Below are 25,443 nucleotides of genomic sequence, written 5' to 3' on the forward strand. Positions count from 1 at the left end.
AACATTCAGCTGGTCTGTTTTTTTCCCCTAGTCTGAACCCCCTTTTATTTCTCCCGCCTGTCTATCCGTCCCATCCCCGCCACATTCTGTCTTGTCTCTATCTCTCCCACTAAATCACCACTTGATGTTTCTTAATTTATTCCACTCTTTCTCTCCTTTTTCCTCCCACTCACGGACACACGGCATGGAGGGGGGTGCTGTGTTTTCTTTGGGTGAAAAGTACGTTACTGTGTGAGAGAGGAGACTTTAAATAAACATCTGCACAGCATGACCACAATAGAGTCTTTTGTGTTGAAATGTGGAGAGAAATGATGATGTTTGGAGGGCCATTTTCAGCTCAGTTGCGACGTGGACGCAACGTGAACACTCTCAGAACAGGTCTGCTCACTCAAAAATGATAATTCTGTCATCGTTTACTCACTCGCGGTGCTCCAAAGCTGTATGATGTTTCTCATATAAAAAAAGAGAGAAATTCGGAAGTCTGTGCTGGTTAGACTTGCCAGACATTTAACAAGGACTTTTTACGTTGGCTTTGAAAAAATTAATGTAAACAAGAAATAAGCCTCAGAAAAGTTGTCCAACACGCTATGAATTGTGTGCAGGCCTGAAGAGATCACTCATAAAGAGTTAACATAGATATATTTGTGGTTAATTTGTGACATGCAGTTTGAGCTCCATACTTTTTGTGCTCAGGAATCTGACTTTGCGGTGGTTCTGGATTAAAGCTAAAAATGTATTAAAGAATGTTTAAAGTAGTGCACAGAGTAATCATTTTGATTCACAACATCTCAATGTATAGTTAAGAGAAACATGCAAATTTAACAATATTTGACAGTGTGAATACATGCATTGTGTTTGTTATGACTTATTTTGATTTCTTTCACATTCGTTGGGATGTATATGTGTTGAACTGTCATAGTCTTAATTTATTTTACAAAACTGCCAATTTTATTTTGATTTTATTCTTATTTTGTATTTATGTTGTATGTATTGTTATTATTATTATTATTATTATATTACTATAATTATTTATTTATTTTTGCATGAGTATATATTTTTATGGCTCTGTCGGGATGGGTTGAGTGTTCTTTGTTTGGTATTCTATTTGGTTACCAATAAAGTCTATTTGCATCGCTTTTTTAAAACAGTTGAAGTAAAAAAAGTGAAACAGGCATTAATTAAGTCTTTTTTGGGGGCAATGATAGTGGCAGTATAGCCATAGATTTTCATGTTATGATTCACCATTGATCACAGTTTCAGCTGAAAATCTTGTGTACTGAACAAAACAAACAAAAATTTTGCCTGAATTTTGCCTGAATTTTGGCCTAGAAATGTTAATTTAAATTAAAAAAATATTAATTATATAAAACTAAAAAATTTAATTAAATAAGCCAAAAAAAAAATTTAAATGGTCATAAATCCTAAAAAAAAAATTTAAATATGAAAATAATTAAAAAAATAATGGTCATAAATCATTTGAATAAAATAAAATAAAATAATAAAAGTAATACAAAATTAACAATTATAAAATATGAAATAATAAAAAATAAAAATAAAATTATTACATTTAAAAATGTAAAAATTTAATAAAATGTGTCCAGAATATAAAAAAGTTAAAATGTAAAAAAAAAAAAGATAAAAACGGCAAACAAATCGTTAACTAAAATTATTTGTTTGCCAATTAATCAGCAGCTTAAGTTCAATGTTCAAATAATTAATAGATTCATTTAAAAGATCTGAACAAAAAGTTTGTAAACTTGCTATTGCAACTTGTAAATTCACAAAGGAAAACTAAGAATGTTGTCAAAATGTCTGTAAATAACATTTAACACAGTGTTAGTGCATAGATTTGGACTTTTACACTCATAGTAGGTGGATGGCAAAGAGCATGGAAAACAGTTTTTGAAATACATCTGATGACAGCAAATCCAATTTGGAAAGTTATGAAGATGAGTAAACTATGACAGAATTCAAATTTTTGAACTCTATCTGGTACTGAAACAAACCCCTAATTATCAAGAAACTCAAAACTTAAACAAAACAACTATATGTAAAACAAAACTCTCTTACAACCACAATCAAGCACCAGCCAATATGTTATCTGTTTTCCAATACTAATAATAAAAACAAAACTTACCAGCGTTTACAGTATATGCAGACCCAATACTTCAACACTTTTACCTCCCGTTACAATGGGAAAAAGCTGCATCTATTTCTGTTTCCCATCAGCATTTGCTCTTTGTTTCAACACACTCCACACCAACAAATAACACTCTATGCAAAGTAATGCCTGCAAATTGTTTTGGATCTGTATTTGAATATTTAAATGCTTCACTTTAGATCTAGATATATGGCAGCAATTTCCATACGAGTATGAAACAGGCACACACACACAATACATGATAGCGGTATGTCATTTTTTTTCCAGGGAAGACAAAGTTCAATCAGATACACACCAAAAACACACATTCCTACCACAATGGCAACATTTTTTTTAGAAACACCAGGTCACCAAACTAACACAACAAATGGCCAAAGTCTGAAGTAAGTGTTGCGGGTTCAATAATCAGAAAAGCCGCCCACATTCTGCCATTTAACCAAATTGGATGTGTTGATAATATTGAATTTACATATAGCATAACAGTTCTGGGCAATTATTGTCAAAAGTAGCCTAGAGACAAACATGAACTCAGCACAGGTTGCTTACAAGATCATCTGGGAAAAAAAAAAAGTCTCACATTTGGGTCAACGCCGCAGGATCACACTAGCTGTCAAAGGCAAGACAATGCAGGTCAATAAGGGTAAAAAAGAAAAATAAATAACTATTAGTTATTCCCATACGTCTCCAGATGATTGATTACAGTAGGAATTGTAGACTTTTTTGTATTATAAGTTTTCTAAAATGTTAAGATATGTAAATGAAGAATGATTTAATTAAATATGCCCTAATTGGCATACATTTTCACAAAAGTTTGACCACTGAATGAATGAAGGTCAAAATTTGTGGTTCATTTTTGTAAATATTAGAATTCTTGTCTCCAGATTATGGATCAGTCATTTTATCACTGCTTAAATCAGAAAATATTCTGAAGAGTTTTTTGTGTGTCTGTTCTATAGCTATAAACGCAGTTCACAGTGGAATTTAGCTTTTTTTTATTACAGCACATTATGTTCCGCGTCGTGATTGGCTGTTGACCATTGTCAATCAATCTCCTCTGTGCCGTGTCTTCTGTACAGTACAGAATGTGTTCAGCTTGCCAAATTTGCATAAATCTTCAATCGGTAGCAAGTGCTGTACTGTATGTTTGCAAGTTTTCTCCCCAAACATACCCCAAAACGTCGACGAAACATTCTGCACCATTAAAGGCACTTGTGGTACCACCCAATAGGCAAAGGAAGATGCTAACCATTGCACAAAAAGTTGGACTTCAGGACAAGATACAAGTAGAAGTTACGCAGCTGCAGGGTGCTATTACAGAATCAATAAATGTTCAGTTCATTATATTCTGAAGAAGGGAAATAACGAAGATGATAGCACCAATATGTTTCAAGAAAGATGCAAAAGGCTTGTGACTTTCCGCAACAAGATTATCGCAAGAATAAAGTCTGCTTTAGCTTTGTGGATCAGTGACTGCAGGAAAAAAATGTAAATGCTTGTCTGAGCCTTAAAACATAATAATTGTAAAGAATTAAGCTGACTACTTACTACTATTGCAGGGTATTTTTAGAACACAACTCCCGCAATTAACAAGGGACCACTTTAATAATAATGTCTATAATGAAGCAAAATACTTTAGAACATTTCCCTCTGTAAACGTTTTCAGAATATAGATATGAATGAATCTGTAAAGTGTATTGTATGTACAGTAATGCTGCTGAAATGGAGATTTAAGGCTCGGTGCAGGAGAAATCCTTTAAAAATATGTATTACAATTAGAATCTGAGGACACAATTGATAAAGTGCAGCAAAAAAAAAAAACACTTAAAACTGTATGAGACTAAAAAAAAAGCATTGAGCGCCAAAAAAGCCTAACATCTAATAGTGTACCTAACTTATCTTAAATTGACAGTTCAACCAGAAAGCGACATTTACTCATCCTCAAGTTGGTCCAAACCTTTATGAGCTTGTTTTCCTCAGTTGAACACAAAAGTAGATATTTAGAAGAATGTTGACATCTATTGTAGAAAAAAATACTATGGATGCCAATGGCTACCGGTTTCCAACATTCTTCAGAATATCTTGTTTTGAGTAAAGCTCATGAAGGTTGGAAAGAAGTGGAGGGTAAGTAGATAATCACAGAATTTTCTATTTTTTTTGGGTGGGCTTATTTGAGTTGTCTAAAATTGTATCTAGCTTAGCATTTAAAATGCCCTCCTAAGGTCAACTACAGCCATGTATGACCGTTGTTCTTCTTGGTAATGCAAGGTCATGCTATTTGCTTAAACAGATGGCCAGATTACGCTGGACGGATCAAAATCCTGGGTCTGAGCTTGGCGGCTAGCGTTTGTTACTTTGTGTGGCTGGAGGAAGAAAAAAAAATTCAGATTTTGAGAAGGACAAGATGAGAGATGCTTTGATCTTTTGACTTTGAGAGGGAGATACTGACTCGCTCCTGTCTTACTGTCTCTAAAGAAAAAAAAAATCACTGAATATCATACGGAAATGTCAAAAATAAGTGTATCAACATGACGAACATATATTTTTAGGAACAAGCAGTGAAAGAATATGGTGCCTTAGTTAGAGACATATATATACACACACACCAAGTTTATTATACAAAACAAACCTTAGAAAACACAAACAGACAAAACACACACACACACACACACACACACACACACACAAAATATATTTATGTATGAATTTATGATAGATAAAACTATATTTATTTACACTGTAAAAAATGCTGGGTTCCACACAATTCCTTCATGATGTCCCAACACAAATTAAGCTTATTTTGTTTTTACGTATTTAGATGGATTAAACATAAAACAATTAAGCTGTTATAAAACAAACCCAAGATTTGTTGATTGAGCTGATTTAAAAAAAAAAAATAGTTTGAAGAGGCTGCAAAAAATAATTGTGTAAGATTACTTATTTGATTAAACAATTTGGCTAGTTAAATTTATTAATAAATGCTTTTTCTATCATAGGAGGAAATTTATTTCCTATCATGCACAATTTCTTAGAAAATTATTCACATTTTCCAAGAAACAAAAGTATAATTTGAGCAAATCTACCGGCCTATTGCTGTGTTTTTGAAAGACAAATCATTGAACACTGAAATGTAAATTATACAGTTTTATAATATTACTAGTTTTACTGTACTTCATAAAAATAAATATGTTTGGGGAGTTTTGAAAATAGTGAATAGAAAGTGATTTCTGTTTGAGTGTGTAAAAGAAAAGACTTCGCTAATAATTTATTTAGCTCACTTATATTTTCATTGTATGAAAAAGTCCAAAACAATCATCCAACAGTTTGGAATAAAATATTATTTTAAATATATCAAGATTACATTGGAATTAGGGTTGTAACAGTATGATTTTTTTACGGTATGATAATTGTAAAAAACAATACCACGGTTTGACGGTTTTGCGGTATACGGTATTAAATAGTAATTCTCATAGCAAAGACCCTGAAAAGAATAAGAACACGTTTTCTGACTGAACAAAGGTTTTTCTATGGGGGAAAAAAAAATGCATTTATTTACTGACAATGTATTTGCCCAAAAGGTCTGGGAATGAACTAAACAGAAAAAGTGTTACAAAATAATAGAACAGTGAAGCAAATTTGACTTTTTCCAAATAATATATTTTGAGTTACTATAAACAACACCACTTACAATGAACAAATAAAAAATAAGAAAATAATAAATATTGTGTCAAAGTCCAAATAAACATGGTGCAAATCCTCAGTAAAAAAATAGATATAAATATTTACTATACTATAAATAGTTACATAACGAAACTAGATTCAATATGGAACATCCTTAGGTTTTATGTTGCAGCATGGATATGGTTGTCTGTGGATATGGATTTGGATATGGTTGTCTGCAATGCAGACAAACAGCTGCACCTTCATTTGCGTCTTTTGAAAACAGCAAGAGCAGCAGTTCGTCTTTGCTGTGTCACTGTTTTGTCATGTTTCTGTGCTGCTGTGCATGCAAAAGTACTTAGTATGAGAAGTATTTCATGCAAAACTTTTTTTTTTTTGCGTTTTATTTAGCCGCGCATAAATGTATGCCTATCTCTCATTCCGTGTTGTTCAAAAAGCTCAGTGTTGGTCCAAAAACAAAAGCGAAACCTATGCTTATTGGTTGTGATATAGCGAGTTTGAACCAATCTGGGCATGGAGGAGGGACAATGCATCAATGTATCATGTCTGGTTTGTCCGGAGACACAGTTACGAGCGTTTCTTTGTCAAATCAGCGTTGTCAAATTTTGATAACGTAACCGCACTGATTCCGGAGCCACTGAAAGTCCGCGAATGTTATGTGATACAGCACTGGAAAGCTGAGATTCTCTTCTTTATGCCAATCTTTGAATTGTATGAATGGGATCGGAAAGCGGATCAAAAGTTATTAAACATTTAAGAGCAATACTTATTTTTAGCCGCGGGGGGCTGTCTCGGTCTTTAAGGGTTAAAACCGTTGATATGCAATTGTTCATGGTATAATAATCGTGCACGTTTAAATCGTGGTAGACCGTCATACCGGTATATTGTTACAACCCTAATTGGAATACCTATAAGCACTGCTATATAGGCATGGGCCGGTATAGGATTTTGAAGGTATATAACATTGGATAAATATGTTTGGGGAGCAAAAGAAACATTCAAAAACAAAAAAATAAATAAATTAATTAAAAACTTAAAAAAATAAAAATAATAAAAATTAAAGTCCACATAAACCGGAAGTTACTGCTGACTTTTATTGTATTTGATTAATTCCAACTAAATTGGAATATTAAGTAGGGGGATTAATCTGATTGGTGCATCATGTGTTAGCTAATGCGGGACTAGCTGTGATCAATCATAAACATGCTCCTCTCGATATTTGTTTATTTATCATATTGTCAGTTTTTTTCCAATATCATGCAACCCCAGTGTGTAAACAGACTGGAGTGTTCTAAAGTTTAATCTAAAAACTACTAAAGAACAAGATAAAATGGTCATTGAAAACAAAATAAATTAGTTAATACTGTTAATTAAATGCAAAATTTTAAATTAAAAGTTTTAAAAATAGTGAATAGAAAGCGATTTCTGTTTGAGTGTGTAAACAGAAAGACTTTGTTAATGTTTTAATCAGCTCACTTGCACATTTACATTCAGTAAAAATATAAAACAATCCAACAGTTAGGAATAAAATATTATTTTTTTAATATATCAAGGTTACATTAGATTGAACAACTATCAGCACTGCTTTGTAGACAGGGGATGGTAAAAGATTCTGAAGGTATGATAACCTCGGATAAATATGTTTGGGGAGCAAAAGAAACACTCAAAAACAAGAAAATTAAATAAATAAATAAATAAATAAGTCCATGTGAACTGGAAGTTGCTGCTGACTTATTTCAATTTGATTAATTCCAACTGAAGTCAAATATTTAGTAGGGGGCAGGATTTTATTTTTGCACTCCACTTATCTTTCACTTTAACCAAACTAACAGTTAAAGGCAGCAAATGGGTAAATTGTATTAAAATATGATCAAAACAAGCACTTGTTTCAGTAGATTACTTTATGAATTAACTCTGACAAGAACAATGTGTGTAAGCAAAATAATTATTTAAAATTTTGATTTCATGCAGACTTGCAAAAGGAAACACCCATTTATACAAAATGATCCAAAGAAGTCTGCCTCGTGTTCAGTCGACACAGAAAGCAGCAGCCAGCATTTTAAAAGAGAGTGAAACTGCGAATATGACTGGGCAAGAAACAGAAAGATAAACAGAAAAAGGCAAGAAGAGGATGAGATGGCAGCCTTGGCAGAGGCCTATAGGATGCCAGCGAAGGTGTCACTAATCTTCAAGTGACCCGAGGGGAAAGAGAGAGGAACTGTCGGCTTCTTTATATTCGGGGTGCTGTGACTCATCTGTTGCTTGTCACATTGGGTTTGGAGGCTCCGCGAGGCGGCCATGACCTCAAGCGGCACCCGCGTCCTCCCGTCTGTGTATTTACAAACACAGACAGGCCACAAACAGCCTGGGCTGAAGCGCTCTGGACGTATCACACCAGCCAACAGAGGGAGAGGAGGATGACAGATGGGATTGACCCTTATGTCACCATGCTGGACACTATGATATTGCCTGTGTGTGTATATGTAAGTGTACGTGTCTGTGGATGTGTGTGCCTTGTATTCCTTATGTTTAGTCTCCACAAATATAGAAATACCAGAACATTTTGATTTTGTGGGAACATTTATTTTGGCTCCATAAAGGAAAATGGCTCATAAAACACAAACAGAAAGAAGTATTTTGAACATGTAAAATGCAGATTGTTTCCTGTGAGAGTTGAATGTGAGTGTTGTGAAGAGAATATACAGTTTGCACAGTATAAATATAATTACATCTATGGGAAGTCCCCATAAAAATAGGTGTGTTTGTGTGCATGTGTGTGGGCTGCACAATATATTGTTTCAGCATCGATATCACAATGTGTGTATCTGCAATAATGACATCACAGAATCTGCAATGATATGTTGAGATTAATAAATATTGACTGAATCTAATAGGTTCTAATATAGTGTAAAACACATTTGAATGTATATTTAAGCCCTGTGACTGTATTATTTCAAGCAAATTCAAACCATTTGGGCACAATAAATTCTGAATTTTCATTTTAAGGAAGACTATTCATTAAATATGTTGCTTATTCAAGATAATTATTAATATAATTAAGACTATACAATGATAATCTACATTTGATTATTGCGTTTCTGAATCTCACTGCTGTCAGAGTCCTCTGAAAACTATGAAGCGCTGTTTAACTATCTTTGTTCTATTGTTTTCATCTGTATTTTATTTTTATTGGCATAAATGCTAAAATTATAAACGATTTCCAAATAGAGCTACTCAAGTCATCTGATGAAATTATATTTAAATTGCAATATATAATCATAGAAAAAGAAATTCAAGAGTTCACACTTGAATTCAGCTGATGATTGATAAAGAGTGTTCGGCATGCTATCCCATGAGAGAGCCCTGAGCTCAGAAGATTCTCAAGCCCAGGGCTCCCTCCAGATAGAAGGGGGAGAGGGGAGTTTGAGCTCATGTAGGTCTCGAGAACTCCCCTGTTTGGTATGGCTATAGATGAGTAGGAACTGTTATAAGAGACATATAGCTGACTAAGAGTTAATCTATGGTGCCTATTTGGATTGTTTAATTCACGTTTGTCGCATGTCTTTGGTGGGTGAGAGGAAACACCAAGATCTTCAAGATGAAGATAACTGAGGTGAGAAACTCATAGGTTATTTATAGTGGATAAGGTTTTATCTGACTGGTGCATTGAGTGTTAGCTAAGGCGGAACCAGCTGTGATCAATCATAAGCACAAGCTTGTCTCGAAATTAGCTTTTTTATCGTAATGTCAAGTTTTTCTCCAGTGTGTAAACAGACTGGATTGTTCTATAGTTTAGTCTAAAAACTACTAAAGAACAAGATAGAATGATAATTGAAAATTAGATAAATTAGATAATACTGTTAATTAAATGTAAAGGTTTTAAATTAAAAGTTTTAAAAATAGCAAATAGAGATTTCTGTTTGAGTGTGTAAACAGAAAGACTTTGCTAATGATTTAAACAGCTCACTTGCACTTTTACATACAGTAAAAATATAAAACAACCCAACAGTTAGGAATAAAATATTATTTTAAAATTGATCAAGTGTACATTGGATTGAAGACATATCACCACTGTTATGATGCATCAGACCATTGTGATGTTTGACAGCATGTATAAATTAAAAATAAAAACAACAAGTTAGAAAATCTTTTGTGTGAGGGAAAAACTTCCACCTCGGATTCAAATGACAGTTTTAACAGCTTATCAAAAGCCTTTGTTTTCTCACTTGAAAACATTGCTTTAGTAACTAGTATTTGAATTTTTTCACTCCATTGTGTAGAGTATTATAATGTCTTAGTGATGACAAAACAGAGGATCGAAAAACTGAAAACAATAATACTCTGTATATGTGAAACCAAAGTCACATTCGCAGCACAAACCACAAAGTGCAGGTCCAATTTTCTGCTCGCTTTCTATTATGGCAAAGTTGTTTGCATGATTCTTTAACGAAAAGTCTTGTTTTTCTTTCCTGTGCTGAGGTATTTCCTATTTACACAGGAAGCTGGGGGCGGAACATAACAAAGGAATACTTTTTTTGTTGTTGTTGTTTAAGGTTTAAGTTGTATCTATTTTTAAAAGCCTACCAAGTTTTTTTATGATTATATAGTAAATGACCTCAAATTGAATAAATAAAAAAAAAGTCAAAGCAACACAAAATGGCAAAATCAGATCTTCATTTAATGTTTTGCTGTTCCTTTGTCAGCAATCAGAAAAATAAAAATTACTACTGGTAGTAGTAATAATTGCTATGGTAGTAGTCGCTGTAGTCACAGTAATAGTAGTAGTAATTGTTGCTGTTGTAATGGTTGTTGCAATAGTAGTATTTGTAGTAGTAGTAGTTGTAGTAACAGTAGAAGTAGTAGTAGTAGTTGTTGTTGTTGTTGTAGTAATGGTCATTGTAATAGTAGTGGTAGTTGTAAAAACTGCTGTAGTAGTAGTGGAGAGCATGATTCCGATTCCTGTGATGCTCCAGGAACAGACGAGTCTTCGATGAGGGTCAGCATTCTCCAGCCTCCGGCGCCTAGACTGCATCTCTGCACAAGACGTTTGGTCATAGGAGAAATGGTCGTCCACAACTGAGCCTGGTTTCTCTCATGACTTTTTTAATTCTTCACTTTTGCCAATTAGTGAAGTTTTTTTTTCCTTGCCGCTGTCACCACTGGCTTGCATGGTTCGGGATCTGTAGAGCTGCGATTACTCTTCAGTGTTTGGACTCTCAGTAGTGATTATTAAACCACAATTAAGGGAGCTAAACTGAACTGAGCTTAAACACTGAAAACTGAACTACCCTGTTTCAGTTTACTATGATCTTCTATGAGAGGCTGCTTTGACACAATCTACATTGTAAAAGCGCTATACAAATAAAATTGTATTGAATAGTTGTTGCTGTAGTAGTAGTAGTAGTTGCAGTAATGGTCATTGTAATAATAATAATAGTAGCAGTAATAATTGCTGTAATAGCAGTCGCTGTAGTAACAGTAGGTATAGCTGTTGTTGTAGCAGCAGTTGCTGTAACAGTAGCAGTAGTAGTTTGTGGCGTTAAGCTCATTCACGATACGAGCGACTCAAATCGGCAAAACGATCGTTCATTTTAACGTAGACTGAGTGACTTCCAGTAACCTCGGTCTACGCGAGCGACAACAACCAGTGGCGACCAAGTATTTTTCAACTTTATGAAAATAAAGATCAACTTTCTTGAGCGACAGCAAATAGGAGAACCAGTAGAGCTCACGTGATCCTCTCTCAGCTCGCTCAGAGGCGGTTTGTATTCTCTGTGCTGTAGACCTACACAGACCTGCATTTGCAGCAGGTCGCCACCCAAAGCTACAAGGTCATGCTAGTGTGAATGGGGCATTGTTATTATTATTATTATTATTATTATTATTATTATTGTTGTTGTCTTTTTTACTCTCATTATTAATGTCATTACCGTTTTATTATTATTGTAGTTGCTGCCATTATTGCTATTATTAAATTACTATCATTGTCATTCCATACCACTGATTGATTTTGTTTTATGTTTTCTTATATTTTACATTTTATATGTTATATTATTAACTTCAGTTTTAGATATTTATATTTTGATATTTAATAATATGCTTTCTACTGTTATGCATGAATAAATAAATAAATAATAATATAATATATAAATAAATAATAAATAAATACAATTTTAAAAAGCAACACAGAAAACATTAAAAATGTATTTTTAAACATTTATCCCAGCACAGTAAAATTATTACATATCATATTCTGTACAAGCTGCCATCAAATACGTCATTAAAAAAAAGACATAAAAAATGAGGTAGAAAGGCTCTGAAAGGTGTCGACTAATGTAACTAATGGAATGTATTAAAGTACTGCGGTCTGCCTTAAGATCTTTCCTAACCCAAATAATTAGTCAATATTAGAAAGGTTATATTCAACAGCGAGGAGAGCTTTCATGTGCTCATAAATGTAGTCCTCTCATTAGTCATAACCCATCTGCAACATGTAAGTAGCAATTATGAGTCCTAAAAGTGCTTTTAAAGAAAGTGGTAAACCATGTGCAAGACGTTTAAGCGAAGACCCTCTTCAATAACTCTTGTCGCAGTTGCCTTGCCGGCCACTTTAAAGCCGGACCTTGCAAAGTACACTTTAATGGACAAGCTCCGATGCACCTGCTTTCGCACTCGGTTCTGGAAATAAATCTGAATAACTAAATAATAACCTGCACTCGAACGTATTTTGGAGTGCTTTTTAACTCAGATGGCCAAAACTTTGGACTTTCACAAGAGCTAAATTTCCTTAAAACACCCAGACAGATCAATATTCAACAGGAAATTGCCGTGCATCTCGTGTTCATTCGCATGCAATGGGAAGGATTAATGCATTACAACTCATCTGAAAGTTGGTTGGAGGAGCGTGTTGTTTTGTTTGTTATGATTAATTCATGTCAGCAACACGGAGCGGAGCCAATGTCACCGTATTGACTTTCAAATCGGTGATCTCTGAACTAACGTGAAATTGTGTAGTTGGAAAATGACAAGAGATTGATTTCCATAAGTCTCATAAGCACAACTGACTATGTAAATAGGGCTGATTTCTTTACGGGGGTGGGGGAAAATAGCTCTGCTCTCCATTTACATTATCAAATGACACAATTTACATTCATGTTTTCCATTTACTATCAATCTGTAACGTACACAGTTTTGCAAGCAGGCGTAACTGTTAAAAGCGCTTCTCTAAAACGTCGCCTGTATGGGCTCGAAGGAGTACATTTGTTTTTACAGGAGCTCCATTAAACTCACAATGCATGTATAGAAACAGATTAAAATATGATAGAAGCGGAATATTTAGATTTGCTTTGAATATAATTTTACATTTACTCATTTAGGAGATGCTTTTATCCTAAGCGACTGACAACTGAGTATAAAAGAAGCATTTGTTCCAGAGATGCTGTATATAAATGCTATGACAAGTCTAAGTTATAATTAATTAATTTATTTATTTATTTATTTTTTCAGCAGTTTTTTTTTTCCAAATCTGTATCTGCTTATCATTTGTTGCAGTGACAATATGCTTATAAGGGTGCAAATGGGATGCAATTCAGTGCAAAGGAAGGGTTTTTGTGACTGAAGGTCATGAATATATATGAATGCTTACTGTAAACAAGTAGGGCATTGTGACATGTGGGCAGTGTCATGGTTAGTTTGTTGTGTTTACACAGCACACAGGAAGTGAAGGCCGTGAGAGACATGGATCAAAAATGACTGTCACTGCACAACTCTCAAACTCTCTGCAGTCTTAAAACTGACATTAGCATGTTGACGTTTGCGAGTATCAACAGATTTGTTTTGTGCATAAATACTTACCTAGTTGTCATTTATTTTATATAAGTACAATTACTAAATGAGTTACACAAGCAAACAAACTAACAAACAAAATTAATAACTAAATAAATAAATGGCATTTATTTAAATAAGCACAACAATTACTAAATTAATAAATGTAAATAAATGAAAAAGTAAATAAATAAATAAAAAAATTAAATCAATTGTATAATAAATGTATTACATTATAAATTAAATATTAAATCTAGCTAAAAACAAACTAACTAACTTCACTACATAAATGGCATTCATTTTAAATAAGCACAACAATTAATAATTGAATAAATAGATAAATATTACATCAAATGTATAATAAATATGTTAAATTTGATTTTAAATAGTAAATCTAGTTATTAACTAAATTAATAACAAACTAAATAAATAAATATAATTTATTTTAAACTAGCACAACAATTACTAAATAAAAAAATAAATAATAAAAAATATTGTATCACTACAATATATTATATTAGAAATTAAATTGTAAATCTAGTTACACAAACAAATTAAATAACTAAAACAAATAAATAGCATTTATTTTAAATAAGCACAACAATTACTAAATAAATAAATATTGCATCCACTGTATAATAATATATTACATTAGAAAATAAATGGTGAATCTATTTACACAAACAAACAAGCTAAATTAATAACTAAGTAAATATATATAATTTTGTTTTAAATAAGCACAATTACTAAAATAATAATAAATAATTAATTAAATAAATAAATACTGCATTCACTGTATAATAAATATATTACCTTAGAAATTAAATAGTAAATCTAGTAACACAAACTGACAAATTAATTAACTAAATTAATAACTAAATAAATAAATAGCATTTATTTTAAATATGCACAATAACTAAATTAATAAATAAATATCAAATAAATAAATAAATAAATAAACATTAAATCCACTGAATAATATATTACATTAGAAATTAAATAGTAAATCTAGTTACGCAAACAAACAAACTAAATTAATAACTAACTAAATAAATATAATTTATTTTAAAGAAGCACAATTACTAAATTAATAAATAATAAATAAATAAATAAATAAATAAATAAATAAATAAATAAATATTGCATACACTGTATAATAAATATTACATTTAAGAATGTAACATAACTAAAAGAATAAATAGCATTTATTTTAAATAAGCACAAAAAATCCTAATTGAATAAATAAATAGACAGATAAATATTACATCAACCGTATAAAAATTAGACATTAGAAATTAAATATTAAATCTAGTTACACAAACAAACAAATTAATTAACTAAATAAATAAATGGCATTTTTTTTAAACAATCAAACAAATAAACAAATATCTAATAAACCTAAAATTATTTAAATAGAAATTACATCTAAAACATTTAATAAAGTATTACATGAATTAAATATACATTTTAATATTAGAAAGAGGGGAATAAATGTTTATAAAATACTTTTATACTGTTATTAATGTACTTGCATATAAGCTAAATATATCTAATATGTTGAATTTGGGACTTTTTGGCTTTAAAGCAGTTACGCAAAAACAGTTTTCAAAATATTTAACATTTAAAAAGGGTAGTTTTGCAAACAGCATTCGCTTGAAAATGCCACTTGGTATAATAGTGTGTTATCTGTTGCAATGACATTCATTTGGAAGAGTCATTTTAGAATATGTCATTTCAAACACACACACTCATTTACAGTTAAAAGTGTGAAAAGACATACCATTCAGCATCCACACGGCTGGAGCGCTGCACTCTTCTGCCTGCAAAGCAGACAGCAGGTAGAAAGAGAGGCCAGACAGAAGAGAGAGAAGAAGAAGAAAAACAGCACACATCAGTGAGAGAAATGAGGAAATCTGCTGAAACTTTGAATCATCAGAGACTGCTGCTCCATATCCAGTTCCCCAAAAATCACTGATGTAGATTGCGTGCTAATTATCCAGCCGATATTGTGATAGCTTTATCTCCAGACAAATCAAATGGAGTTTTCTTTCCAGCCGAAGAAGAACAAGGTAACTAGGGAGAGAGGTCACTTTGAAACAATTGTTCATTACTTGCTTCCGTCAAGTTTATTTTCGCACAGGGCTTAAATAATCTGGCGTTACATTTTTAGCATCTTAAAAGGGCAAAATTCCCTTGATTAAACAAATAATAGCACATTCAAGAAAACTGTAATTGGGTTCAAATTGATTCAAGCGGATGCTCTAATTGCATTTAAACACTCTTCCTCCCTAACCCTGGATTCACAGCTTCTTAATTACTGGCCCTCTCTACGCGAATCCCTCTGGCGGCGAGGTGGAAAAATAAAAATAGTGTGAGTTTTACGGCACATTGTTAAACTGACCTATAAACTTTTTTATTCAATATAAATGAAGGCCCAGTGGAGGCTGGGAGGGTGAGGTGTTGAGGGAGCGCTACTAAACTCAGATTAGCCCAATCCCCTCCGGACGCTGATTCTGTCACTCATCTTCGCCGACTTTCTCCCTGCCGCTGAGGGGAGGGAGAGGCACAAATGTGTTTCCTGAGAGAGGTGGAAAAGGCACATCCTGATTAGGAGAACGACAGGCCGCCCGGCCAGCGCAGCCGCCGCTGGTGTCTTTCTTGCAGAGGCAGCAAAAGTTGCGTGTGCCAACTCAAACAGGGCTTTCTTTCACATCGTGTGTGTGTGTGTGTTTGGCCTTCCTGAGGGCGCGCTGCAGCTGGAGCTCTCTGAATAAAGGTAACAGGCGAAAAGTCAACGCTACTGTAAACTCTCCGCCCTCCCCTGTCTTTCACCAGGACATTCCGAATCAAAAGAAGAAATGACCCCACCTAAAAACATGCGCATTGTTTTTATGTTGCCTTTTTTTTTCTTTTTGCTCCTTCCCACGAATCACAAAGGAAAAAGTTAGTAAAAAGAGCAAGCGCTCATTTTATTCCCGGACCTGTGATCGTGCCAAACAAAATGCCAGGAGAGAAAGTGACATTCAGTGGTGGTTTAAAAAAAAAAAAAAAAAAAAAACAGCAGTTTGAAAGTGATTAGACTCTTTATTTCATTGTTATGAGCTTGACACCAGAGAGGAAACCAGAACAATCCATTCAACCATGTTTTCCTTTTTTTTTCTTCCTCCCTCTTTCTTGCTCTCTGAATTTAGAAACACTAATTAGTTTTGCTCTCATAAACCCAACCTGAAAACGGCCAATTAGATAGTGTGAAGTAGGAGACGTGCTGAAGAAACAAGTGCTTGAAGGGAGAAAAAAAAAAAAGAAGACTAAAAACCTCATCATCCCTCAATTACAGCTTTACACGCGGTGCTGCGAAAGAGAAGAAAAACATTTCACACTTTCAGTGTAGAACATATGCCAGTTTGGCGTTTAACGGGAATAGGCTACACAGACGTACAGTGTTATGTAAATGAAACACGATAATGCTTCATCTGTATTGGTTGTTATTGGAGTCTCTTGGGGTGTATTGAGGTCATCGTGCTAACCAAACCACCTGGCTAACCAGCGCAGCAGCTGGGCTTTAGCGTAGCAACCAGCCTGACCAACGCGTTCCCCTAAACCACCTGCGCTAATCTGATATAACAATTCCCTGTTTCAAGGGTACCTTCACCAGAGGAAAAAAGGCCGCTTTTGTTTTTTGTTTTAGTTTTCCTGCCAGGTGGCTTATTTTCATACAGAGGGCGTCATAAAGAAATTAATGATAAACTTGAGCAAAATTGTCTTCAGGAATTTTTGGGGCCTGTCCCCTGAGTTGACCTGGGCGAGTCTTTCATCAGTGTCAGAGCGAAGACTGATGGCCTGTCAAAAGAAAAGCCCTCCTCCATTCCTGGCCGGCTCCTGGGCTGGGCAGAATGGCTAAAAAAAGGGGTCTGGGCGAAGCGGCGCTCAATGCTTTTTGCCGGAATGAATTCTCAGATGCCGGGGTCGCTGCCAACGTCCTTGCAGCCAACGGCTGAGAGGGCAGCAGAGTTCATGCTAACTGCAGCTTGGACCTGCGCTGAACATCTGCTCATGAATGAGCCGGCCGCCTGCTAAAAAAGTGCTGCGGCACTACCAGGGCCTGCTGATGAAAAATTCAACGCTCTCTTTCTCCTGGCACGCTTGTTTTGCGTCTATTCTCCTGAGCCCGACCCTACGGAATCATATTAAGAGAATCTGTGAGCACGCAGCAGAGTTTATCTGGAAGAACAGCTGGTGCTGAAAAAGGATCTGCTGTTTCAGGAGAGCTCGGGGACTGTAGCACAGAGATCTGCCATCACGTTCATCGTTTGTCCTTGAAGAAGCGGAAAAAAGGGTTAAACGAGTACTGTAATATGTTGGAAGAGGTAGTTAAATTAAGCAGATTACCATAAATCTGATGGATCATGGTAAAAGAATGGACAGCGTTTACCTGTGCTGAGTGTCAAGATATATTCACACAATTCTGCTAACATTGTGCTTGAGCACACTTTTTACTTGCTTTTCAGTAAAAAATATATGAACGTATAGTAAAACAATATGCTTGAAAACATGACAAATCACCAATGGGGTAATTAAAAAATGCACAAAGAAACCTAAAAGCTGGAATTTAATACATTATCTCAATATGTATGTGTTTGCTCAAAAACAGCTTAAACATGGTGATATTATTCATACCTTTTATCCTGCAGAACAATCCATTATTAATCTTAAGCTATAACTCACATGCAGGTAGATTCAAAATGTTTAATGTAAAAAGTACAATAAAGTCTTGTTAATATATTTAAAGTATGCCCCATCTACACAGTTTCCCACTAAACAAAAAATGATATTTTCATTTATACCAACCAATATATGTATATTGTCTAAAGCAACTTACTGTACAAATAAAGAAACTACCAAGTGACTCATTGTATAGAGCCAATACTCAAAGTACTTGCACAAAGAAATTATCATAATCAAATCTTGAGCTTTCAAGTAAAGCTACTAATCATCATTAATCAAATACATATTGCAACATTACAAATAGTGAAGTTGGATGACTACATTGGCCCTATGCTAAAAAAATCTTTTAGATGTAGTACTAGTGGCTGGGATGCACAACAAAAGAAACCAAAAAGCCACTCTGGCTACATCCTTACATCTTTTTTTTATTATTTACAATCTCTCCACTGCTGCTAGCCATGGCACTTATTTTTGCATGTGTTGTTTTTTCTGACCTGAAGTGACAATGACGCAACCAATAACACACATATGAAAAGCAAGAGTGTGTGGATTCCTTCACCATTTTCAATGTGCTTTGCGCTCACACTCCCTGGCATCCTACTGTATCTAGGCGACAATCTACTGTTTACTCAGAGAATGACAAACAGCTCCGATCCAAGTTTATGAAAAAAGTAAAAAGCACTGCAGTGCTTGGATGCAGAAATTAGTCTATCGTTATTACTGAAATGTGTATATTTTTTATTACAAAGTGTGATGCAGATTGATTAGTTTACATTAATTGTGGTGCGCATGCAGCATACGGAAAAGTTCAGATGTTTTTCTATCTAGGTTTAGCTGGAAAATGCACGCGCATCATGTGTGCGCCACTTGCACACCATGTGCACATCGCTTACTTTATTGGAAATGACAAACACCCTAAGCTTGTTGGCACTGCTTTCAAGGTACATGCACAGCAGGCACATTTTAATAAAACTATAGACTTCATACCAAACTTTTTTTTTTAAATCGTTATTGACAATGGTGTTTGGTCAATAAATACCAATACAGATTGTATGCCCCTGCTCTAAATTGTATAAATGCTGCCACTAGTTCAGCAATCCACTTGGGATTGGGCAGATCATTCCACCACCAAGTAACAGTTAACCAAAAGGTTCTGGAAAGTGCTGATTTTTATGGTACCACAAGGCGGTGCTCACTTATTGCCCAGAGGCTTCAGGAAAAAGTGTAGACTTGTATATGAACACAATTTGTACAATACAATGTCACAGCTTATGCATTCTCTCAATTTCCTTTGGTTTATTTGCTTCATTTAGTTTTTCTTTCCCACAGAAAAATTAACAACTAATTCCATAACTTTTTTTTTTTTTTTTAGCAATTTTTGTTTAAAAGGTAAATACACTGTTAAATGATCTCAGCCTTATTCTAAGAATGCATAATTATTCAATTGATGCTTGAGCTATGCAAAAGACACAGAAGAATGATTAATAGAAAAAGCCGCGCTGTCACTACATCAAAAAGCCTTCCTCCTGTTGGCACCAATGGCATAGTGGGTATTGTGTTGACACATGGCACTTCGGTGTTCATTGTGAGTCTTGACCAGAGTTCGATCGAGGTCCTATGCCGATCCTTTCCCTCTCTCTGCTCCCCTCACTTTCCTGTCTATACTCTTTACTGTCCTATCAATGAAAGGTGAAAACCCTGAGGGGAAAAAAAGTCTTCACCCTGATGCTGCAATTTACAGGTAAATATAATCATAATGTCTACTTTACCCTAGAAGTCCAGATAAATATTCGATTTACGAGAACGAAAATCCATTGTACCTATAGGAGAGTCAGAGGTTTTATTTGGAAACCCATAACTATGAGTAATAGCAGGAGTTTAAGGAAGTGGTCAAACTGAAATAACCGATTACCTCACATTCAGCAATTTCGCTTCTGTCTCGGGCCAGGATAGGATCAGCTCAGTGAGCCATAAACATTTTGTTTGTGTACAGTGTGCTGTGGTAAAATGCGGAACAGAACTACAAAATTTGGTTTCCATGTTCACAGATGGTTCCATATGCAGTGGAATGTTTTAAAGACATCAGCACAAAAACAGACACAAAAAAACAAAAAAACAGGGGAAGCATTAAAATAGATATTACACCTTATTTGTTTCCGATTGACATGTCCCAACTTCCCTGAGATTCTGGAGAACAGAAATTGCAGCATTTGTCATACAGTAATGCTGGCAGAGACTTTAATATGCAAAAAGGCTTTTTTTGTGCACAGCTGTGATTTTTGTCTTGATGCACCTTTAGATCAGTTTCCGTCAAAAAGCCCCTTTAAACAGATGTTTCTTCAGATGTATTCTCAAAAAAAAAAAGTTGATACTGCGTTAGTCGGTCACATTTAATTAGATGTTTTTGACTACTAAGCATTAACCATTTGATACAATATAATTACGTGCATACATTGATGCATAGCTACATTTAAAATATTTGCATTAAACATACACTCACCGGCCACTTATATAGGTATAGCTGTCCAACTGCTCGTTAACACAAATTTCTAATCAGCCAATCACATGACAGCAACTCACTGCATTTAGGCATGTAGACAAGATCAAGACAATATGCTGCAGTTCAAACAGAGCATCAGAATGGGGAAGAAAGGTGATTTAAAGGACATGATTGTCTCTTTGAACATTGCATTATTGTTGGTGCCAGACGGGCTGGTCTGAAACTGAAAGTAGATCAGAAACTGCTGATCTACTTGGATTCAACAATCATCAAATCTCTAGTTTACAGTGAGTGGCAATTGTGGGCGCAAATGCCTTGATACCAGAGGTCAGTGGAGAATGGCCAGACTGGTTCGAGCTGATAGAAAGGGACCATTAACTTAAATAACCACTCATTACAACCAATTTATATAGAAGAGCATCTCTAAACACACAACACATCAAACCTTGAGCCGGATGGGCTACAGCAGGAGAAGACAACACCAGGTGCCTCTCCTGTCAGTTAACAACAAGAAACTGAGGATACAATTCACACAGGCTCACCAAAATTGCATGATAGAAGATTGGAAAAATGTTGTCTGGTCTGATAAATCTCGATTTCTGCAACAACATTTGAATGGTAGGGTCAGAATATGGCTTCAACAGCATGAAAGCACAGATCCATTCTCCCTTTGAACCAACAGTTTAGGCTGATATTAGTACCAATTGAGCATTGTGTCAAGGCCACAGCCTACTTGAGGATTGTTGCTGACCATGTCCATCCCTCTATGACCACAGTGTACCCATCTTCTGATGGCTACTTTCAGCAGGATAATGCGCCATGTCATAAAGTGCGAATCATCTCAGACTGGTTTCTTGAACATGACAATGGGTTTACTGCACTCAAATGACCTCCACAGTCACCAGATCTCAATCCAATAGAGCACCTTTGGGATGTGGTGGAATTGGAGACTGTTTAATATGTTTAAATAGTCACTATTGACCAAGACTCTGCATATTAACCCAAAAATGTGTGTATTTCACTGGTGAAGTAAAGGTTGACTCTTTATTTCATGTACAAAAACAAACGAAGTGCTGTTAATTACTTGAAGTTTGGCTAAGCAGAATACAATAATGCAATTTCAGTCTCCAAAACACCACATGATCAGACTTACTCTTATTTTATAATGAAAATACCAGATCCTTTGGATAAAAATAAATGTATTCATAAAGTCACTCAAAGTTAGTATATTTGTTCAATTTGTTTAAATGCAGACAACATTTATACATGTTTTTAAAAATGACGTAAATGCTATATCTTATTACCAGGTGGGAATGGTAATGCATCTCAACTGGTAATTTGCAATAATAGATAATGCAACTCAATATTGGGTGTGAAAAGAGCCTATGGTGTTATCAGCAGATTCTATGGGGTTGTCAGATTTGAACTCTTGTTAGGTGGTTGCTAAAGTGTTAAAAATGATAGTTAGTGCATTTTTATGTGGTTTGACAGATCAACAGAAACGTTTTTTCTTTTCCCCGTGTTTGAAAAGTTTGCAACAGTATGAGCCTTCAAAACATTTAATATAAAAAAACTGGCATACAAATTCAATATTATTGCATTATTAAAAGTCAGCACTGAGGTAAACGTTCAATAAGCCATACTATCAGATCCAGAACTGTGTTTTATCTTTTTAATACATCTAAATGTGTCACTAGTATGCAGCGAGAGAGAGGGAAAAATTGGTAAATATGACTGCTTAAATTTAATGCGAGCATTGTTGACATATAATGTAATTTAAATTGGGTAGTGTGAATGAAAGCCCAGCAGGGGTAATAATACCCTCCTAATGAGAATCCTCGCTCGCTCTAGACCTTGCTGAGATAGCCATAATGCATGGCTCCTCTTTTTTTAATAAAATAATTGTTACAGTTATTAAAGATGAATCTCATCAGAGGCAGGATGACAAAATAATTCATTACCAAAAGCATGGCTTTAAATAGCTGCAAATTAAATTTCCCACAGAAAATATGCCTGCAGATGAATGGGATCGTTATTTCATAAATATTGGATTCAGTGTGCCCTTGGAAGACAAAAAAAAAAAAAAACACATCCGACCATCCATTTAAAAAGTTCACCACGAAATGCAGTTAATAAATGACTCCAAAACCACAAATAATTCTTACAACATATGTTAATTTGACAAAAGAAAAAAAAGGCAACATTGCAAATGGAGTTTAAAGGTCCGGGTCGGTGCCATCCATAATGCAGTGCTTAATACAGATACCACCAACGCATAATTACTCCGATTATTTAGAGTTCCTGCTGTTTACTGAAGGCGCAGAAACTTCCCAGCAAGCACTTGGCATCTCTTGTCCTCTCTCTCCCTCACACACACACACACACACACACACACACACACACACACACACACACACACACACACACACAAACACACAGCAGGATGTAAAGAGGAAAGCTTTATTAAGATCCTGCAGCCATAAAAGAGCGGGGTGACTAACCGGCTGCATTAGCGTCTAAAAGCCAAAGTTATTTAAACCCAATAAAACACTAATACATTGTTTGAGTGGAAGTTACAGTGAAGTTATCTTCACCTTAATAACATCACGGCCAGCCTGATGTTGTTTAGATCAATAAAGCCCATTACAAGAACAGGCCTCAACATAGATAACAGGACTCAAGCGCAGTGATGTAACACTCTATGGCATCTCAAAGAAGAAAGGAACCTTCTATTAAATAAAGAGGCCAATGGAAGGCCAATCATAAGGCATGGTAATCTGATAAGAGGTGAGTGTGAGTGTTTTTAATACATGCTGCATCTGAATACACTGGGGATGGATGGTGGTTTGTGGGGGAGCCGTGTAAATGCTGGAGTGACATGTGAGGTGGCATCTGTTCAGATTATGACCATTTTTGGCCCCACTGGACCTTCTTCTACATTTTACTTTGTCAGATGCAATCCATCAAAGCTTAAACTCTACCATAATACCAGCAAGCAGACAGACATTTAAGTTTAAGTTCTATGTTTTAACAAAATTGTTCTGTTTTAAAAATTTTCAAACTGAGTGCCTGATTAGTGAGATCATACATTTTGGTGAGAAAAAAATGTTATTCAGTCATTTACTCACCATAAATTTTGTTTCAAACCTGTGCGAATTATTACCTTGTTCTGTTGAACATACTAAATAAATAGATATATAGCTTTTGTCCACACAATTAATGTTAATGAATGGTAAAATAATTTACTATTTTTATCAATGGCTGTTTTTTTTTAGGGTTAAGGCAAACTTTTGGCTGCTGAAAATTGACACCCAAAAATGTTTCGATCGAACAAGTAAAATGGGTTAAAATATGAGCCAAATAAAAGGCTATGCTGTGCCACATTGCCCAGAAGTGTTCAGTGTGCTGGTTTCACTCTTCCTCCAGCCAGAGTCACTGTACAGAGTGAAGCGGCTTTCAAACCAGATGTGGAAAGAGCTGCGCTACGAAACTCATTCATTTAATTGGCTTGTTGCTGCATAGACCAAAGTGCAAGAGAAACGAAACGCATTATAAACTATCTTGCATGTGCGCTAGAGTCAAAATGCAAAATAAAGCTGTAATTTTCTGCTAATGTATACATATCCATGCATGAACTGCACCGTAACGCCAAGTCCACTTAATTAATGCTCCGTCAGGACTTTTATGTAGTATACTTGTTTCTGCTGCTTGCAATTATGCCACTGTGCTGTCATGACAATGCTGCTAAACTGCTAAAACTGATGCTTCGACTCGTTTTGTTTTTATTTAGTTTTTTAATCAGTATAATTGACATCATGGAGTTAAAATTTTAAAGTCTTCAAATGTATTATAAAATGTAATACAATAATAACATTTATTTGCAAAGCATTTGTAGTTTCAGCTTCTGTGCATCCAGTTTTTTTTCAGCACCAATTTGTTTTTATTTGTTGGTTTAGTTTAGTTTTTTAAAAACAAAACTTGAGAAAGTTTCAAGTATAGACAGCCCTGTCAAAACAACACTAAAAACATTATATTATGCATACCAAGCCGGTAGTTGGGCAATTTCACTTTATAAACAAACATTACACACATTAAGAGTCAACACACATACAGTCATGTAGTCCACTATTGCTATTTTAGTTGTAGAATACATGTAAATATAAGCCATCTTTAAGAAAGAAAGAGTGCGCTGTTAACAAGAACATAATTTCTAAATGTTTTCCCCTAACTTCTGAGCTTATTTTTTCTATAACAACTCCTTTTTTATTATTAACTCATGGCATGAATAACAATTATAGATGCATTCTATTTATCTATCTAGCTGAAGATGAGTTTTGCTTGTTTTTGCAAAGCAAGTGACGCTCTATATTGTCAGCTTGCAAATTGTTAAAATAACAATTATGCTATTAACATGAACAATTACTGCACACCTTTAATTGTGAGATATAAACAGATATCACAACAGGGCTGCAATTTAGAGAAATGAAGTAGCATTTTGTATTTTACTTGGAAACAAAAACAAGCTTCAACTCAAATCAGTTGGAAAATAGGGTTG

The 25,443-nt window shown here is 34.6% G+C and overlaps 1 protein-coding gene across 34 annotated transcripts in view; it reads right to left on the reverse strand.

Annotated features, from left to right (window-relative positions):
• Positions 1-25,443, reverse strand: part of foxp1b (forkhead box P1b) — a 291,166-nt gene that overhangs the window by 216,028 nt on the left and 49,695 nt on the right. For 24 of the 34 annotated variants that reach the window (XR_012407405.1, XR_012407404.1, XM_073953191.1 and 21 more), the window contains 1 exon segment: positions 15,444-15,483. The exons of the other annotated variants lie outside the window; for them this stretch is intronic. The gene's annotated coding sequence lies outside the window, so the exon portion shown is untranslated. 34 annotated transcript variants of the gene reach the window in all.

This window comes from Danio rerio, chromosome 6 (assembly GCF_049306965.1).
Source record: "Danio rerio strain Tuebingen ecotype United States chromosome 6, GRCz12tu, whole genome shotgun sequence".
Classification (NCBI taxonomy): Eukaryota; Metazoa; Chordata; class Actinopteri; order Cypriniformes; family Danionidae; genus Danio; species Danio rerio.